This window comes from Bos indicus x Bos taurus, chromosome 28 (assembly GCF_003369695.1).
Source record: "Bos indicus x Bos taurus breed Angus x Brahman F1 hybrid chromosome 28, Bos_hybrid_MaternalHap_v2.0, whole genome shotgun sequence".
In the NCBI taxonomy this organism is placed as follows: Eukaryota; Metazoa; Chordata; class Mammalia; order Artiodactyla; family Bovidae; genus Bos; species Bos indicus x Bos taurus.
The window spans coordinates 57,567-71,771 of NC_040103.1; positions in this window are offsets into that span (position 1 = coordinate 57,567).

Here is a 14,205-nt window from a genome sequence, read left to right on the forward strand (position 1 = left end):
CTCATCTCCATGATTAGTGCCTGCTTAGCCAAGTGATATGTGACTGCTTAGCTCTTTGATTATTGCCTGCGGTGCTGCGTGATTAGTGCCTGCTCAGCTTTGTGATTAGTCCCTGTTCAGCTGTGTGATTCATGCCTGCTGAGCTGTGTAATTAGTGTCTGGTAAGTCACCGGTTTAGAGCCTGCTGAGTCACGTGATTAGAGTGTGCTTAGCCATGTCATTACAGCTTGCTCAGCTCCCTGATTATTGCCTGCTGAGCTGTGTGATTCGTGCCTGCTCAGCTCTATGATTATTGCCTGCTGAGCTGCATGATTCGTGCCTGCTCATCTCCATGATTATTGACTCCTGAACTCCGTGATTCGTGCCTGCTCAGCTCCTTGATTTGTGCCTGCTTAGCCAAGTGATTAGAGCCTGCTCAGCTCCTTGATTATTGCCTGCTGAGCTGCGTGATTAGTGCTTGATCAGTTTCGTGTTTCGTGCCTGCTCAGCTCCTTGATTATTGCTTGCTCAGCTCCGTGATTATTGCCTGCTTAGCCACGTGATTAGTGCCTGCTCAGCTCTTTGATTATTGCCTGCTGAGCTGCATGATTCGTGCCTGCTCAGCTCCTTTATTATTGCCTGATGAGCTGAGTAATTGGTGCCTGCTCAGCTCCTTGATTATTGCCTGCTCAGCTCCGTGTTTAGTGCCTGCTTAGCCAAGTGATTAGTGCCTGCTCAGCTCCTTGATTATTGACTACTGAGGCACGTGATCAATGCATGATAGCCACGTGATCAGTGCCTGCTCAGTCACGTGCTCAGCGCCTCTCAGTCACATGATCAGTACATGATATCCACGTGATCAATGCATACTCAGTCACGTGATCAGTGCATGAGCAGCCACGTCATCAGTACCTGCTCAGTCACAGGATCATGGCCTGCTCAGCCATGTGATTAGAGCCTGCTGAGTCACTGGATTAGCGCCTGCTCAGCTGCGTTATTATTGCCTGCTCATCTCCGGGATTAATGCCTGCTCAGCTGTGTGATTAGTCCCTGCTCAGCTGCGGGATTCATGCCAGCTCAGCTCCTTGATTATGGCCTGCTGAGCTTCATGATTAACGCCTTCTCAACTCCTGGATTAATGCCTGCTGAGCTGCATGATTAGTGCCTGCTCAGCTCCTTGATTATTGCCTGCTAACCTGCGTGATTCCTGCCTGCTCACCTCCTTGATTATTGCCTTCAGAGCTGCGTGATTCGTGCCTGATCAGCTCCTTGATTATTGCCTGCTCAGCTCCGTGATTAGTGCCTGCTTAGCCAAGTGATTAGTGCCTTCTCAGCTCCTTGATTATTGACTGCTGAGGCACGAGATCAGTGCATGATAGCCACGTGATCACCGCCTGTCATCACGTGATCAGCGCCTCTCAGTCACGTGATCAGTGCATGATAGCCACGTGATCAGTGCATTCTCAGTCAGGTGATCAGTGCATGATCAGCCACCTGATCAATGCCTGCTCAGTCAGGTGATCAGCGCCTCTCAGTCAAGTGATCAGTGCATGATAGCCACGTGATCCGTGCATTCTCAGTCACGAGATCAGTGCATGATCAGCCACGTCATCAATTCCTGCTCACTCAGGTTATCAGGGCCTGCTCAGCCAGGTGATTAGAGCCTGTTGAGTCACGGGATTAGCGGCTGCTCAGCTGCTTGATTAGTCACTACTCAGCTGCGTGTTTATTGCCTGCTCATCTCCGTCATTAGTGCCTGCTTAGCCAAGTGATATGTGACTGCTTAGCTCTTTGATTATTGCCTGCGGTGCTGCATGATTAGTGCCTGCTCAGCTGTGTGATTAGTCCCTGTTCAGCTGCGTGATTCATGCCTGCTGAGCTGCGTGATTCGTGCCTGCTCAGCTCCATGATTATTGCCTGCTGAGCTCCGTGATTCGTGCCTGCTCAGCTCCATGATTATTGCCTGCTGAGCTGCGTGATTTGTGCCTGCTCATCTCCATGATTATTGCCTCCTGAGTTCCGTGATTCGTGCCTGCTCAGCTCCTTGATTATTGCCAGCTGAGCTGCGTGATTCGTGCCTGCTCAGCTCCTTGATTTTTGCCTGCTGAGCTGCGTGATATGTGCCTGCTCAGCTCCATGACTATTGCCTGCTGAGCTGCGTGATTCGTGCCTGCTCAGCTCCTTTAATATAGCCTGCTGAGCTGCATTTTTCTTGCCTGCTAAGCTGTGTGATTATTGCCTAATTGTGGGGTTTTTCACGAGGTTCGATGTGGAACTCAGGGAGCCTCTCGTGTGGCGCCAGGGAAGTCATGTCTGCATTCCTTTCGAGTGGTGAGGGGTGCGGGGGAATTCTCTCGAGTTATGGTAGGGGAATCGGGCCTCACGATGTGTTGAAGAAGGATTCTCGAGGTCTATCTCGGATTGTGGCAGGAAACCCTGGTTTCCCTTGACTTGTGCCTGTGATCTCAGGGAGCTTCTCAGGGGCCTTTGAGAAGTCAGGGATATTATGGTGTTGGGAGGTCCCTCTCAGGACGCCACTGGGTTTGGTGCAATGGAAGAGGGCCTCATCATGAGTTGAGGTTGAAACCTCAGAGTTCCTCTCCACTTATGTCTTCAACTGCAGGGTCCCTGCAGAGTTGGGGCAGGAGAGTCAGGCCTTGTCTTGTATGGAGGCATGGAACTCCGCTTGCCTCTTGAGTTGTTCACGGGGTGACAGGCCACTTGTCGAGCTGTGTTTGGAACCTGTGGGTTTTTCCGAACGATGCACTGGGGTGTCAGTGCCCTTTCGGGTTGTGACTTCATCCATAGCGGTGCATTCGAAGAGGTGTCCAGGCATCGGGTTCTTATCAAGAGCGGACCGGGAAATCGGGGTCTTTTGGAATGTGGCACCCCCCATGAGGCTACGTCTCGAAGTACTTCGTGAGACTGGCCTCATCCTGAGGTGCAATGGGAAGGTCGGGAACCCCTTCCAGACAAAGCAGGGGAATCGACCCTCCTGTCGAGGTCAGGAGGGGAGAAGGGGCTCAGAGCAAGTTTTGTCGGGAACCCCGGTGTTCCTCTCGAGTCAGCCCGGTATGTCGGGGAACTTTTTGGGTTGCATCAAGGATGTCAAGTACTGTTTGAACTTCAAGTCGGAACGTGAGACTTCTCTTTAGACTCTGTAGTGGGAAAGGGTTTCATCTTGGGATGACGGGGGAACTTGGTTTTTCTCGAGTTGCGGCGTGATTCTCGAGTTACGATGGGGAGCTCAGGATGCATTTTGTGTTGGTCCAGGGAAGTGCAGTCTTCCATTCGAGTGTCGAGGGAGAGCTGGGAATTGCTCTCGAGTCACTGCAGGGCAATTATACCTCATATAGTCTTGTGTCCAGAAACTAATGTTCCTCTCCAGGGGCGACAGGGATCTCGGGGTTACATTCCAGACTCACCCAGGGAGTCAGGCCTCATCTTGACGGGAAGCAAAGAACTCCGCTCTCCTCTCAAGTCGGAACGGGTATCTCTTGGAGCCCAATGAGTGGCCTAAAGGGCGTCAAGCCTCCTGTGGAGTTTGGAGAGAGGACTCGAGATTGCTCCTCAGGCCCTGCGGGGAAAGAAGGACCTCATCTTGCGATGAGGGGGGAATCTCGTGGTTTTTCTCGAGCTGCGGCCCCAGTGTGGGGTTTCTCATGAGGTACAATGGGGAACTCAGGGAGCCTCTAGTGTGGTGCCAGGGAAGTCCAGTCTCCATTTGACTTGCGAGGGGGAGCGTGGCATTGCTCTCAATTCACTGCAGGGGAATCCGGCCTCAAGACGCGCAGAAGGGGCATTTTCGAGTTCTTTCTCAAGTTGTGGAAGGAAACCCTGGGTTTCCTCCACTTGTGATGGTGACCTCAGGGAGCTTCTCATTGTGCCTATTGGAAGTCAGGAATCCAGTGGACTTGGGCGTGACCTCTGGAACTCCACTGGATTTGGTGCAATGGAAGAGGGCCGCATCTCGAGTTGAGGTGGGAACCTCAGGTTTTCTCTCCTGTTTGCCTTGGGTCTCAGGCTGTGTATGAGGTTTCAAACAAGAAGGTAGGTGTTGACGTGTTTGACGGCATGTATCTCTGCTTTCCTCTCGAGTTGTCATAGGGGTTTCAGGCCTCCAGCCGAATAGAATTTGGGACCTGGGGCTCTTTTCGGATTAAAAACCATGGCATCAGAACTCCTTTGTGTTGTGAGTTGATTCTCGGCTGACATTGGAATCAGTGCAAGGAAATCAGGCCTGATCTTGAGTGGATGGGGAAATCAGTGACTTTCGAATTGTGACAAGGCCCCTGGATTCCCCTCCAGTGTCAAGTAGACACCAGTCTCCTCTCCAGGAGTGACGGGGATGTTGGCATTCCTTTCCAGGGGAAGCAGGGAAATGGATCCTCATCTCGACTTGAGGCGGGGATAACGGGGCTCTTCTTGACTTGTGGAGGGAATTTCAGCATTCCTCTCGAGTGGGGACGTGTATCTGGAAAACTTCTTGAGTTTCATAAAGTGTGTCGAGGACTTCCAATGGAAACGTGGGATTTCTTTGGAAAGACTGCAGTAAAAAAGGGCCTCATCAAGCTTGCAGGCAAGAATTTCGTCATTTGGGTGGAGTTGTGGCTGGAAGCTTAGGGTTCCTCACCAGTTTTCTTTCGACCTGGGGGACCACTCGTGTTTCCTCAGGGAAGTCAGATCTCCTTTGGCATTGTGAGGGCCACCTCGGGATTCCTCGTGCATCACTGGAGGGATGAATAGGGCCTCATCTCGAAGTGAGGGGGGAACCTCAGTGTTTCTCTGCATTTCTGACTTCGATTGCAGGGTCTCTGCAGAGTTGGAACAGGAGAGTCAGGCCTCGTCTTGAGATGAGGTTGGAACTCCGCTGGCCTCTCGAGTTGTTCAGGGGGTGACAGGCCACTTGTCGAGTTGTATTTGGATCCTGCAGCTGTTTCCAGATGATGCAACTGGGGTGTCAGTGCCCATTCGTTTTGTAACTTCATCTTCAGGGTTACATTCGAAGAGGTGCCCGGGCATCGGGACCTTTCTTGTGTGGACTGGGAAATCGGTGTCTTTCAGAATGTGGCACGACACATGAGGCCTCCTTTCAAGTTTCCGTGTGAGACTGGCCTCCTCATGAGGTGGCATGTGAAGATTGGGATCCCCTCGAGACAAAGCAGGGTAATTGACCCTCAGATTGAGATCAGGAGGGGAGAAGGGGCTCAGATTGAGTGGTGCCAGGAAACTTGGTGATCCTTTCAAGTGAGACCCGTATGTCGAGGAACTTTTTGAGTTGCATCAAGGGTGTCGAGTACCGTTTCGAATTTCAAGATGGAACATGGGATTTCTCTTTAGACGCTCAGCGGGAAAGGGCTTCATCTCGCGATGACGGGCTAACCTGATGGTTTTTCTCGAGTTGTGGCGGGATTCTCGAGTTACAACGGGGAACTCAGGGAGCCTCTCGTGAGGTGACAGGAAAGTCCACTCTCCATTCGAGTTGCGAGGGGGAGCACGGCATTGCTCTTGAGTCACGGTAGGGGAATCGGGCCTCAAGACGCATTGAAGAAGGAATCTCGAGGTCTTTCTCGAGTTGTGGCAGGAAACCCTGGGTTCCCTCAACTTGTGCCGGTGACCTCAGGGAGCATTTCAGGGTGCCTATGAGAAGTCAGGGATACTGTGGAGTTGGGAGGGGCCTCTCAGGACTCCCCTGGGTTTGGTGCAATGGAAGAGGGCCTTGTCTTGAGTTAAGGCAGGGACCTCAGTGTTCCTCTCCATTTCTGACATCGATCGCAGGGTCTCTGCAGGGTTGGAACAGGAGAGTCAGGCGTCGTCTTGTGTTGAGGAATGGAACTCCGCTTGCCTCTCGAGTTGTTTACGGGGTTACAGGGCACTTGTTGAGTTCTATTTGGAACCTGTGGGTTTTTCCGGATGGTGCAACTGTGGTGTCAGTGCACCTTCGTGCTGTGACTTCGTCCACAGGGTTACATTTGAAGAGATGTCCAGGCATCGGGTTCTTATCAAGAGTGGATGGGGAAATCAGTGTCTTTTGGAATGTGGCCCGACCCATGAGGCTACCTCTCCAATTTCTTTGTGAGACCGGCCTCCTTCTGAGGTGCGACGGGAAGGTAGGGTTCCCTTTCAGACAAAGCAGGGAAGTTGACCATCATGTCGAGATCAGGAGAGGAGAAGGGGCTCAGATGAAATGGTGCCGGGAAACTCGGTGTTCCTCTTGAGTGAGACCGGTATGTTGGGGAACTTTTGGGGTTGCATCAAGGGTGTCAAGTACAGTTTCGAATTTCAAGAGGGAAGGTGGGATTTCTCTTGAGATGCTGCAGTGGGAAAGGGCTTAATCTCGCGATGACGGGAGAACCTCGTGGTTTTTCTCCAGTTGCGGCGGGTTTCTTGAGTTACGACAGGGAACTCAGGGAGCCTCTCGTGTGGCCCAGGGAAGTCCAATCTTCATTCGAGTTGCGAGGGAGAGCTGGGGATTGCTCTCGAGTCACTGCAGGGCAAATAGATCTCATCTAGGCTTGCATCCTGATACTACGTGTTCCTGTCCAGTAGGGACAGGTATCTCGGGGTTGCATTCGAGATTCACCCGGGAAGTCAGGCCTCGTCTCGAGTGGAAGCAAAGAACTCCACTCTCCTCTCGAGCTGCGACGGGTATCTCTTGGAGCCCATTGAGTGGCCTAAAAGGAGTCAAGCCTCCTGTGGAGTTTTAAGAGAGGACTCGGGATTGCTCTCTAGGCCCTTCAGGAAAAGAAGGGCCTCATCTCGCGATGATGGGCGAATCTCATGGTTTTTTCAAGCTGCGGCGCGAGTGTGGGATTTCACACGAGTTACGACAGGGAACTCAGAGAGCTTCTCGTGTGGCCCCAGGGAAGTTCAGTTTCCATTTGAATTACGAGGGGTAGCGCGGCTTTGCTGTCGAGTCTCGGAAGGGGAATCGGTCCTCAAGACGCATTCAAGAAGGAATATCGTGGTGTTTCTCAAGTTTCGGCAGGAAACCCTGGGTTCTCTCGACTTGTGCCGGTGACCTCAAGGAGCTTCTCAGGGTGCCTATGAGAAGTCAGGGATACTGTGGAGTTGGGAGGGGCCTCTCGGGACTCCACTGGGTTTGGTGCAATGGAAGAGTGTCTCATTTCGAATTGGGGTGGGAACTCAGGTTTCCTCTTCATTTACACTTCGATCGCAGTGTCTCTGCAGAGTTGCAACAAGAGCATCAGGCCTCGTCTTGTGATGAGTTTCGAACTCCACTGGCCTCTCTAGCTGTTCACCGGGTGACAGGCCACTTGTCGAGTTGTATTTGGAACGTGCAGCTGTTTCTGGACGATGCAACTGGGGTGTCAATGCCCCTTCATATTGTGACTTCATCCTCAGGGTTACATTCGAAGAGGTGTCCAAGCATCGGTTTCTTATCAAGAGTGGACGGGGAAATCGGTGTCTTTTGGAATGTGGCATGACCCACGATGGTACGTCTCGAATTTCTTTGTGAGACCGGCCTCCTCCTGAAGTGTGACAGGAAGGTCGGGATCCCTTTCCAGACAAAGCAGGGGAATCAATCCTCATGTCGAGATTAGGAGGGGAGAAGGGGCTCAGATTAATTGGTGCTGGGAAACTCGGTGTTCCTCTTGAGTGAGACTGGTATGTCGGGGAACTTTTGGGGTTGCATCAAGGGTGTCAAGTACCATTTCGAATTTCAAGAGGGAACGTGGGATTTCTCTTCAGATGCTGCAGTGGGAAAGGGCCTCATCTCGCGATGACTGGGGATCCTCGTGGTTTTTCTCGAGTTTCAGCGGGATTCTCGAGTTACAACAGGGAACTCCCGGAGCCTCAAGTGTGGCCCCAGGGATGTCTAGTCTCCATTCGAGTTGTGACGGGGAGCTGGGGATTGCTCTCGATTCACTGCAGGGCAAATAGACCTCATCTAGGCATCTGTCCAGTAAGTCCGTGTTCCTCTCCAGTGGCGACAGGGATCTCGGGTTGCAGTCAAGATTCACCAGGTGAGTCAGGCCTCGTCTCGAGTGGAATAAAGAACTGCGCACTCCTTTCGAGTTGCGACGGGTATCTCTTGGAGCCCACTGAATGGCCTAAAGGGAGTCAAGCCTCCTGTGGAGTTTTGAGAGAGGACTTGGGATTGCTCTCTAGACACTGCAGGAAAAGAAGGGCCTCATCTCGCGATGATGAGGGAAGATTGTTTTTCTCGAGCTGTGGTGCAACTTGTGGTGTTTCTCTTGAGTTACGATGGGGAACTCAGGGAGCCTCTCATGTGGCACCAGGGATGTCCAGTCTCCATTTGAGTTGAGACGCAGAGCGCAGCATTTTTCTCGAGTTACGACAGTGGAATCGGGCCTCAAGACACATTGAAGGGGGAATCTCGAGGTCTTTCTCGAGTTGTGGCAAGAAACTCTGGGTTCCCTCAACTTGTGAAGGTGACCTAGGGAGCTTCTCAGGGTACCTATGGGAAGTCAGGAATACTGTGGAGTTGGGAGGGGCCTCTCGGGACTCCACTGGGTTTGGTACAATGGAAGAGCACCTCATCTCGAGTTCAGGCAGGAATCTCAGGTTTCCTCTCCTGTTCTTACGTGTGTCTCGGGCTGTGTATGCCATTTCAAACAGGGAATCAGGTCTGGACATGTGTTGAGGAAAGGAACTCTGCTTTCCTCTCAAGTTGTCAAAGGGGTTTCAGGCCTCCAGCAGACTTAAATTTGGGACCTGGGGCTCTTTACGGATTAGCAACTGGGGCATCAGAACTCCCTTCATGTTGAGTTGATTCTCGGCTGACATTCGAATCGGTGCAAGGAAATCAGGCCTGATCTCGAGTGGATGGGGAAATACGTAACTTTCAAATTGTGACAAGGCCCCCAGATTCCCCTCCAGTGTCAAGTAGATACCAGCCTCCTCTCAAGGTGCTATGGGGACATTGGCATTCCTTTCTAGGTCAAGCAGGGCAATCCACCCTCTTCTCGACTTGAGGTGGTGAAAACAGGGCTCCTCTTGATTTGTGGTGGGAAACTCAGCGTTCCTCTCGAGTGGGACAGGTATCTCGGGAATCTTCTGTAGTTTCATAAAGCGTGTCGAGGACCCTTTCAAGTTCCAAAGGAAACTTGGGCTTTCTTTAGAAATGCTGCAGCGTAAAAGGGCCTCCTCAATAGTGCTGGAGAGAATTTCGCAGTTTGTGTGGAGTTGTGGCAGGAAGCTTAGGGTTCCTCTCGAGTTGCGTGTCGACCTGGGGGACCGCTCGTGTCTCCTCAGGGAAGACAGATCTCCTTTGGTGTTTCGAGGGGCACCTCGGGATTCCTCGTGCATTGCTGCAGGGGTGAATAGGGCCTCAACTCTAGTTAAGGCGGGAACCTCAGGGTTCCTCTCCATTTCTGACTTCGATCTCAGGATCTCTGCAGAGTTGGAACAGGAGAGTCAGGCCTCGTCTTGTGTTGAAGAATGGAACTCTACTTGCCTGTCCAGTTGTTCACTGGTTGCTAGGCCACTTGTCGAGTTGTATTTGGAACCTGGGGATGATTCCGGACGATGCAACTTGGGTGTCAGTGCCCATTCGTGTTGTGACTTCATCCTCAGTTACATTCGAAGAGGTGCCCAAGAATCAGGTCTTTTCTTGAGTGGAAGGGGAAATCGGTTTCTTGTGGAATGTGGCATGACCCATGAGGCTTCGTCTCGAGTTTCAATGTGAGACCGGCCTCCTCCTGAGGGTGGACAGTAAGGTCGGGATACCTTTCAAGAAAGCAGGGTAATCCACCCTAATGTCGATATCAGGAGCGGAGAAGGGGCTCAGATTAAGTTGTGCCGGAAAACTCGGTGTTCCTGAGACCAGTATGTCGGGAAACTTTTTGAGTTGCATCAAAGGTGCCAAGTACCTTTTCGAATTTCAAGAGGGAACGTAGGATTTCTCATGACATGCTGCAGCGGGAAAGGGCCTCATTTCGTGATAACGGGGGAATCTCGTGGTTTTTTTCGAGCTGTGGTGAGACGTGTGAGGATTCTCTCGAGTTACGATGGGGAACTCAGGGAGCCTTTCGTGTGGTCCCATGGCAGTCAAATCTCCCTTCGATTTGCGAGCGGGAGCGTGGCATTGCTCTTGAGTCATGGCATGGAATTGGGCCTCAACACGAGTTGAAGGGAGAATCTCAAGTTCTTTCTCGAATTGCGACAGGAACCCCTGGATTCCCTTGACTTGTGCCGGTGACCTCAGGGAGCTTCTCAGGATGCTTATGGCAATTCAGGAATACTGTGCCATTTTGAGGGGTTTCTTAGGAGTCCACTGGGTTTGGTGTAATGGAAGAGGACCTCATCTTGAGTTGAGGCGGGAACCTCAGGGTTCCTCTCCACTTCTGACTTCGACCCAAATGTCCCTGCAGAGTTGGGGCAGGAGTGTCAGGCCTAGTCTTGTGTTGAGGAATGGAAATCCGCTTGCCTCTCCAATTGTTCCCCAGGCTGCTTCAGGGAGGGCAGAGCACCAGGCTGATCTAAGAAACCAGAAACTCAGTCTCAGCCTCCCTCAGAAATGTCATCACTGACGTTGTTTTCTCATCACAACACGGGCTGTAGGGCCCAATGGGTCAGCCTGGACCCTCGTTCCAAGTTGACTAAGAAATCTCCATAACCCCCTAGCAGAAGCCCACTGCTCCCATTTCAACCTTTTCTGTCTTCCCCTGGGGCCATCAGGACACATCTGATAAGTCTCTGGCCAGGGTTTCATAGAGGGATGAAGATAGCAGGTGCTGCTGATGGAGCAGGCCACCTGTCCAAGTCCTTATGATTCTAGAAGCCCCAGACACCTGCTGCACTACGACTACAAAAGCCATGAAAACAACCCAGTTATACTGTTTATGCCCTGCCTATCTCAGGTGGTTTGTAAAAGGTCAGATCCCGTATATTATATTCCCAATATCTCTTTCTAGGATTATTTCTAATTTATCTAAACTCTAATGTCTATGTCACTGTGTGCATCTTACAGGTAAATGTTGGATTTATAATGAGGAGAATGGAAAATAAAAAAGCAAGCAGTTAGACTCTTCAATTGACTGAAAGCTAAGCTACAGTTAAGATTTGTAAAAATGAGCTGCATGCTCCTTGGAAGAAAAATGTTGTTTAAAAAAGGAGAGAGTCACTGGTTCCCCTCCACCACTGGTTAAGCATATTATTGAGTTCTGGTGAAGAGACAATGCAGCTTCCCCATAAGCCCCCTCACTGAAAGTGCCCAGCATAGCACAGGCTTTACCTAAATGCACTTTGCTCTGTGAGAGCAAGTGAGAGCAAAGCTTATAAGTCTACTCATGGGAAGGGCTAATAACAGGAAAAAACTGGCACCAAAGATACCCTCCAGGCCCCTCTCCCATGGGGTAAGCACACACTCCCTCTGGGAACCCCCAGTGTGGCCAGCACAGCCAACCAGGGAGAAAGGAGCCACTGAGACACCCCTGTCATGGACAAGACACTGGGCGGGGTGGGGGGGGGGTTGTGCACAAGGCATCTCCTGAGCCACAGAGCCTGACTACAACCCAGGCTGTCTGGCTGTCTATCTTGCCATTAAGTGGGGACACAGTGGCCCTGAGCACCCAGCCTGAACTAACAGCGTTCTCTGGTAGAGAGGCTGTCAGAGGGAAAACCAGAGCTGTGTTTGAAGGACAACTGCCAGGCCAGTGTATACAGTCCAGCCGAACTCTGGGGAGGATCTCTTCTAGTCTCAGCATCTTCCTTTGCCCCATCGACTGACAGTGTGCAAGGGACCGATGATGGTGGGGATGGAGGGAGGACAGGAAGGTGGATGCTGCTGTCACTGAATATGGACTTGGCCATCTTCCCAGTGTGGAGAGTCGTTGAGAGGCAACTGTGTGGCCTGAGAGCGACCCTACTGTTTATGAAAGAGCTCTTGAGCACTGCTGGCCACACACAAATCTCTACAAGCATGGGTGTCAATCTAATGCTCTGAGAACACAAACGAGTCTCAGTTTTATTAGTTGGAAGAATATGCTAATATTCAACCAGATAAGAACTTTAAAACAACAACAACAACAACCATGACTGTTAAACGTTTATAAACAGATGTTAGGATTCACTGTAGAACACTGACCTTTGGGCATGCAATGGGACTAAAGAGCCCTGTAACCTGGGAAGCAGGCCATTCCAGCTCATCACCATTCTAGCCCAGGGCTGCACACGCTGCCCAACCTGTCAACTACCATCCAGTTGCATCTTCTTTGGCTGCATTGAGGGTGAAGGCAGAGAGGACAGGACCCGGAAGTTTGCAGGCAGAATCTCTGCACATGCAGCAGCTAAGCCACGGACATCCGTTGGTCTGAATTTTTTCCTCCAACAAGGTGCCCTCCTACAGCTTTTATCATCATGCTTAGAAATTACAGGACAGAAAACAAGACAGAATTTAAAACAAAGGACAAAAAGCCATCAGCCCTTTAAAATGGCTGAGTTTGCTACTGCACTTTTGTCCACGTGTATTTGACCCCATTTGTGATGACTGTGTGACTGATATGCCCAAACTGGGAACAAAGGAGCGTGGCACAGGGTGGGGTAACACACGTACTGGAACCCTGACTGGACCCTAACTGGACCACCCTCGCTACCCGGGTGGACGTTCTTCCTGACAGTTAGCAGGTTTTGCTTCTCATCTTGGAGAAATTGTCTGTTGCTATATAATACAACACATTGTCATTTGCCATGGAAACATTTTCAAGCTGTAACTAGTTCCGTCTCACGCTGGGACAGAGACAATGGATGCTTCTTCAGGTGTCTGATTCTTCTTGTCAAATTCAAGTCTCCTTAAGGTCCAATGAAGAGAAGAACTATAGTGTGGGAGTAAATAAGTCATGGTTGTGTGTCAGAGGAAATTAATGTTTTGTGTGTTTTCAATACACTTATGAAACAGTCCCCCAAACGACCCTAGAATAGGGTAAGGCCATCCAGTTGCTCCCCAAAGCACAACTCACAGACACCATTCCTAAGCAGAAACCAATGTTTTAATATGAAATATTTTTGAGGGGGAATAAAACTTAAATAGCAAAAAAAGAAAAAAGAAAAAAACCTAACCCACCCTCTATCTTACTAGTGAAGACACTAGTTTTTTTAATGACTCATTTGTTGATAAAATTTTAAGAGCAAAGATTAACTTGTAAAGTAAACTTATCTCCACATTTAGAAGAGATACCCTGACTATGAGAGGGTAACAGGCAGGAAGGCCAGGGTCTCCAAATGGAGGAAATAGCCTGCAAGTGTCAGACATTTTTATCTCTCTTAAGTGGCAGGAGGAAACAAACTAGGGATAGATTTTTTTTTTTCTTCTCTATACAAATTTAAAAGGAGGTTTCTCTTAAAATGTTGTGTTGCCATAATGACACCTGGTTTCACCTGAAGTTAACCAATGCCTTTTTCTTATGGGAATGTTTGTCTTAAGCTATGCTACTGTACTATGCATTTACCCCCAAACTGTCTTCAAGTCGGTTCCACCTCTTGACTCAGAACCTACTTGACAAACCAGTATGTTATACTCAGATACTGTTTCCCTAATCTATATAAATGAAACTATTTGTATGGTGGTCTGCCCTTCTTCAAGATTTAAGTTAATAATTTTATGGCCCAGGATAAACCATTTGGTGCCAAGATTATCCCAAAATACATCTTATGGGTGAGGGGCCTGGTACCATTCCGAATTTTAAGACATTCCTTTCTTTCATTACCAGACTGCTAGTGACTATATAACATCCAGCTGAAGACTAGCAGGGGGGTACTCTTCTGCCCCCTTCTGATGCTTATGTCAGAAACTTTCACTATGTCCTTTATAGTTTAATAAAACTTTATTACACAAAAGCTCTGAGTGATCAAGCCTCGTCCCTGGCCCCAGATTGAATTATTCTCCTCCGGGGGCCAAGAATCCCGGTGTCTTTGAGTGATTCAACAACAACCTTTCATCTACATGGCTCATACAAGTGTAATAAAATAATTTACATTAAGGCAACTTTAAAAATCATTAAGCTGAAAACTTACTTCATCGAACCTTCTGTCGGTTCCCATGAAGGACTTGATGCCCTTCTTCGGGCTTTGTGCAGCGAGTCCTGGCTGCTGGTGCTGCTGCTGGGGTTACCCCCAGGGCCATTCTGAGAGCCTGTCAAGCTTCAGGGAGAGAAAACAACCTTTAACTAGCGCCCTTATGCAAACACACACCCTCCACAAGACCTACTGATAGAAACGGGCACCTAGCAACACCTGTGCCTC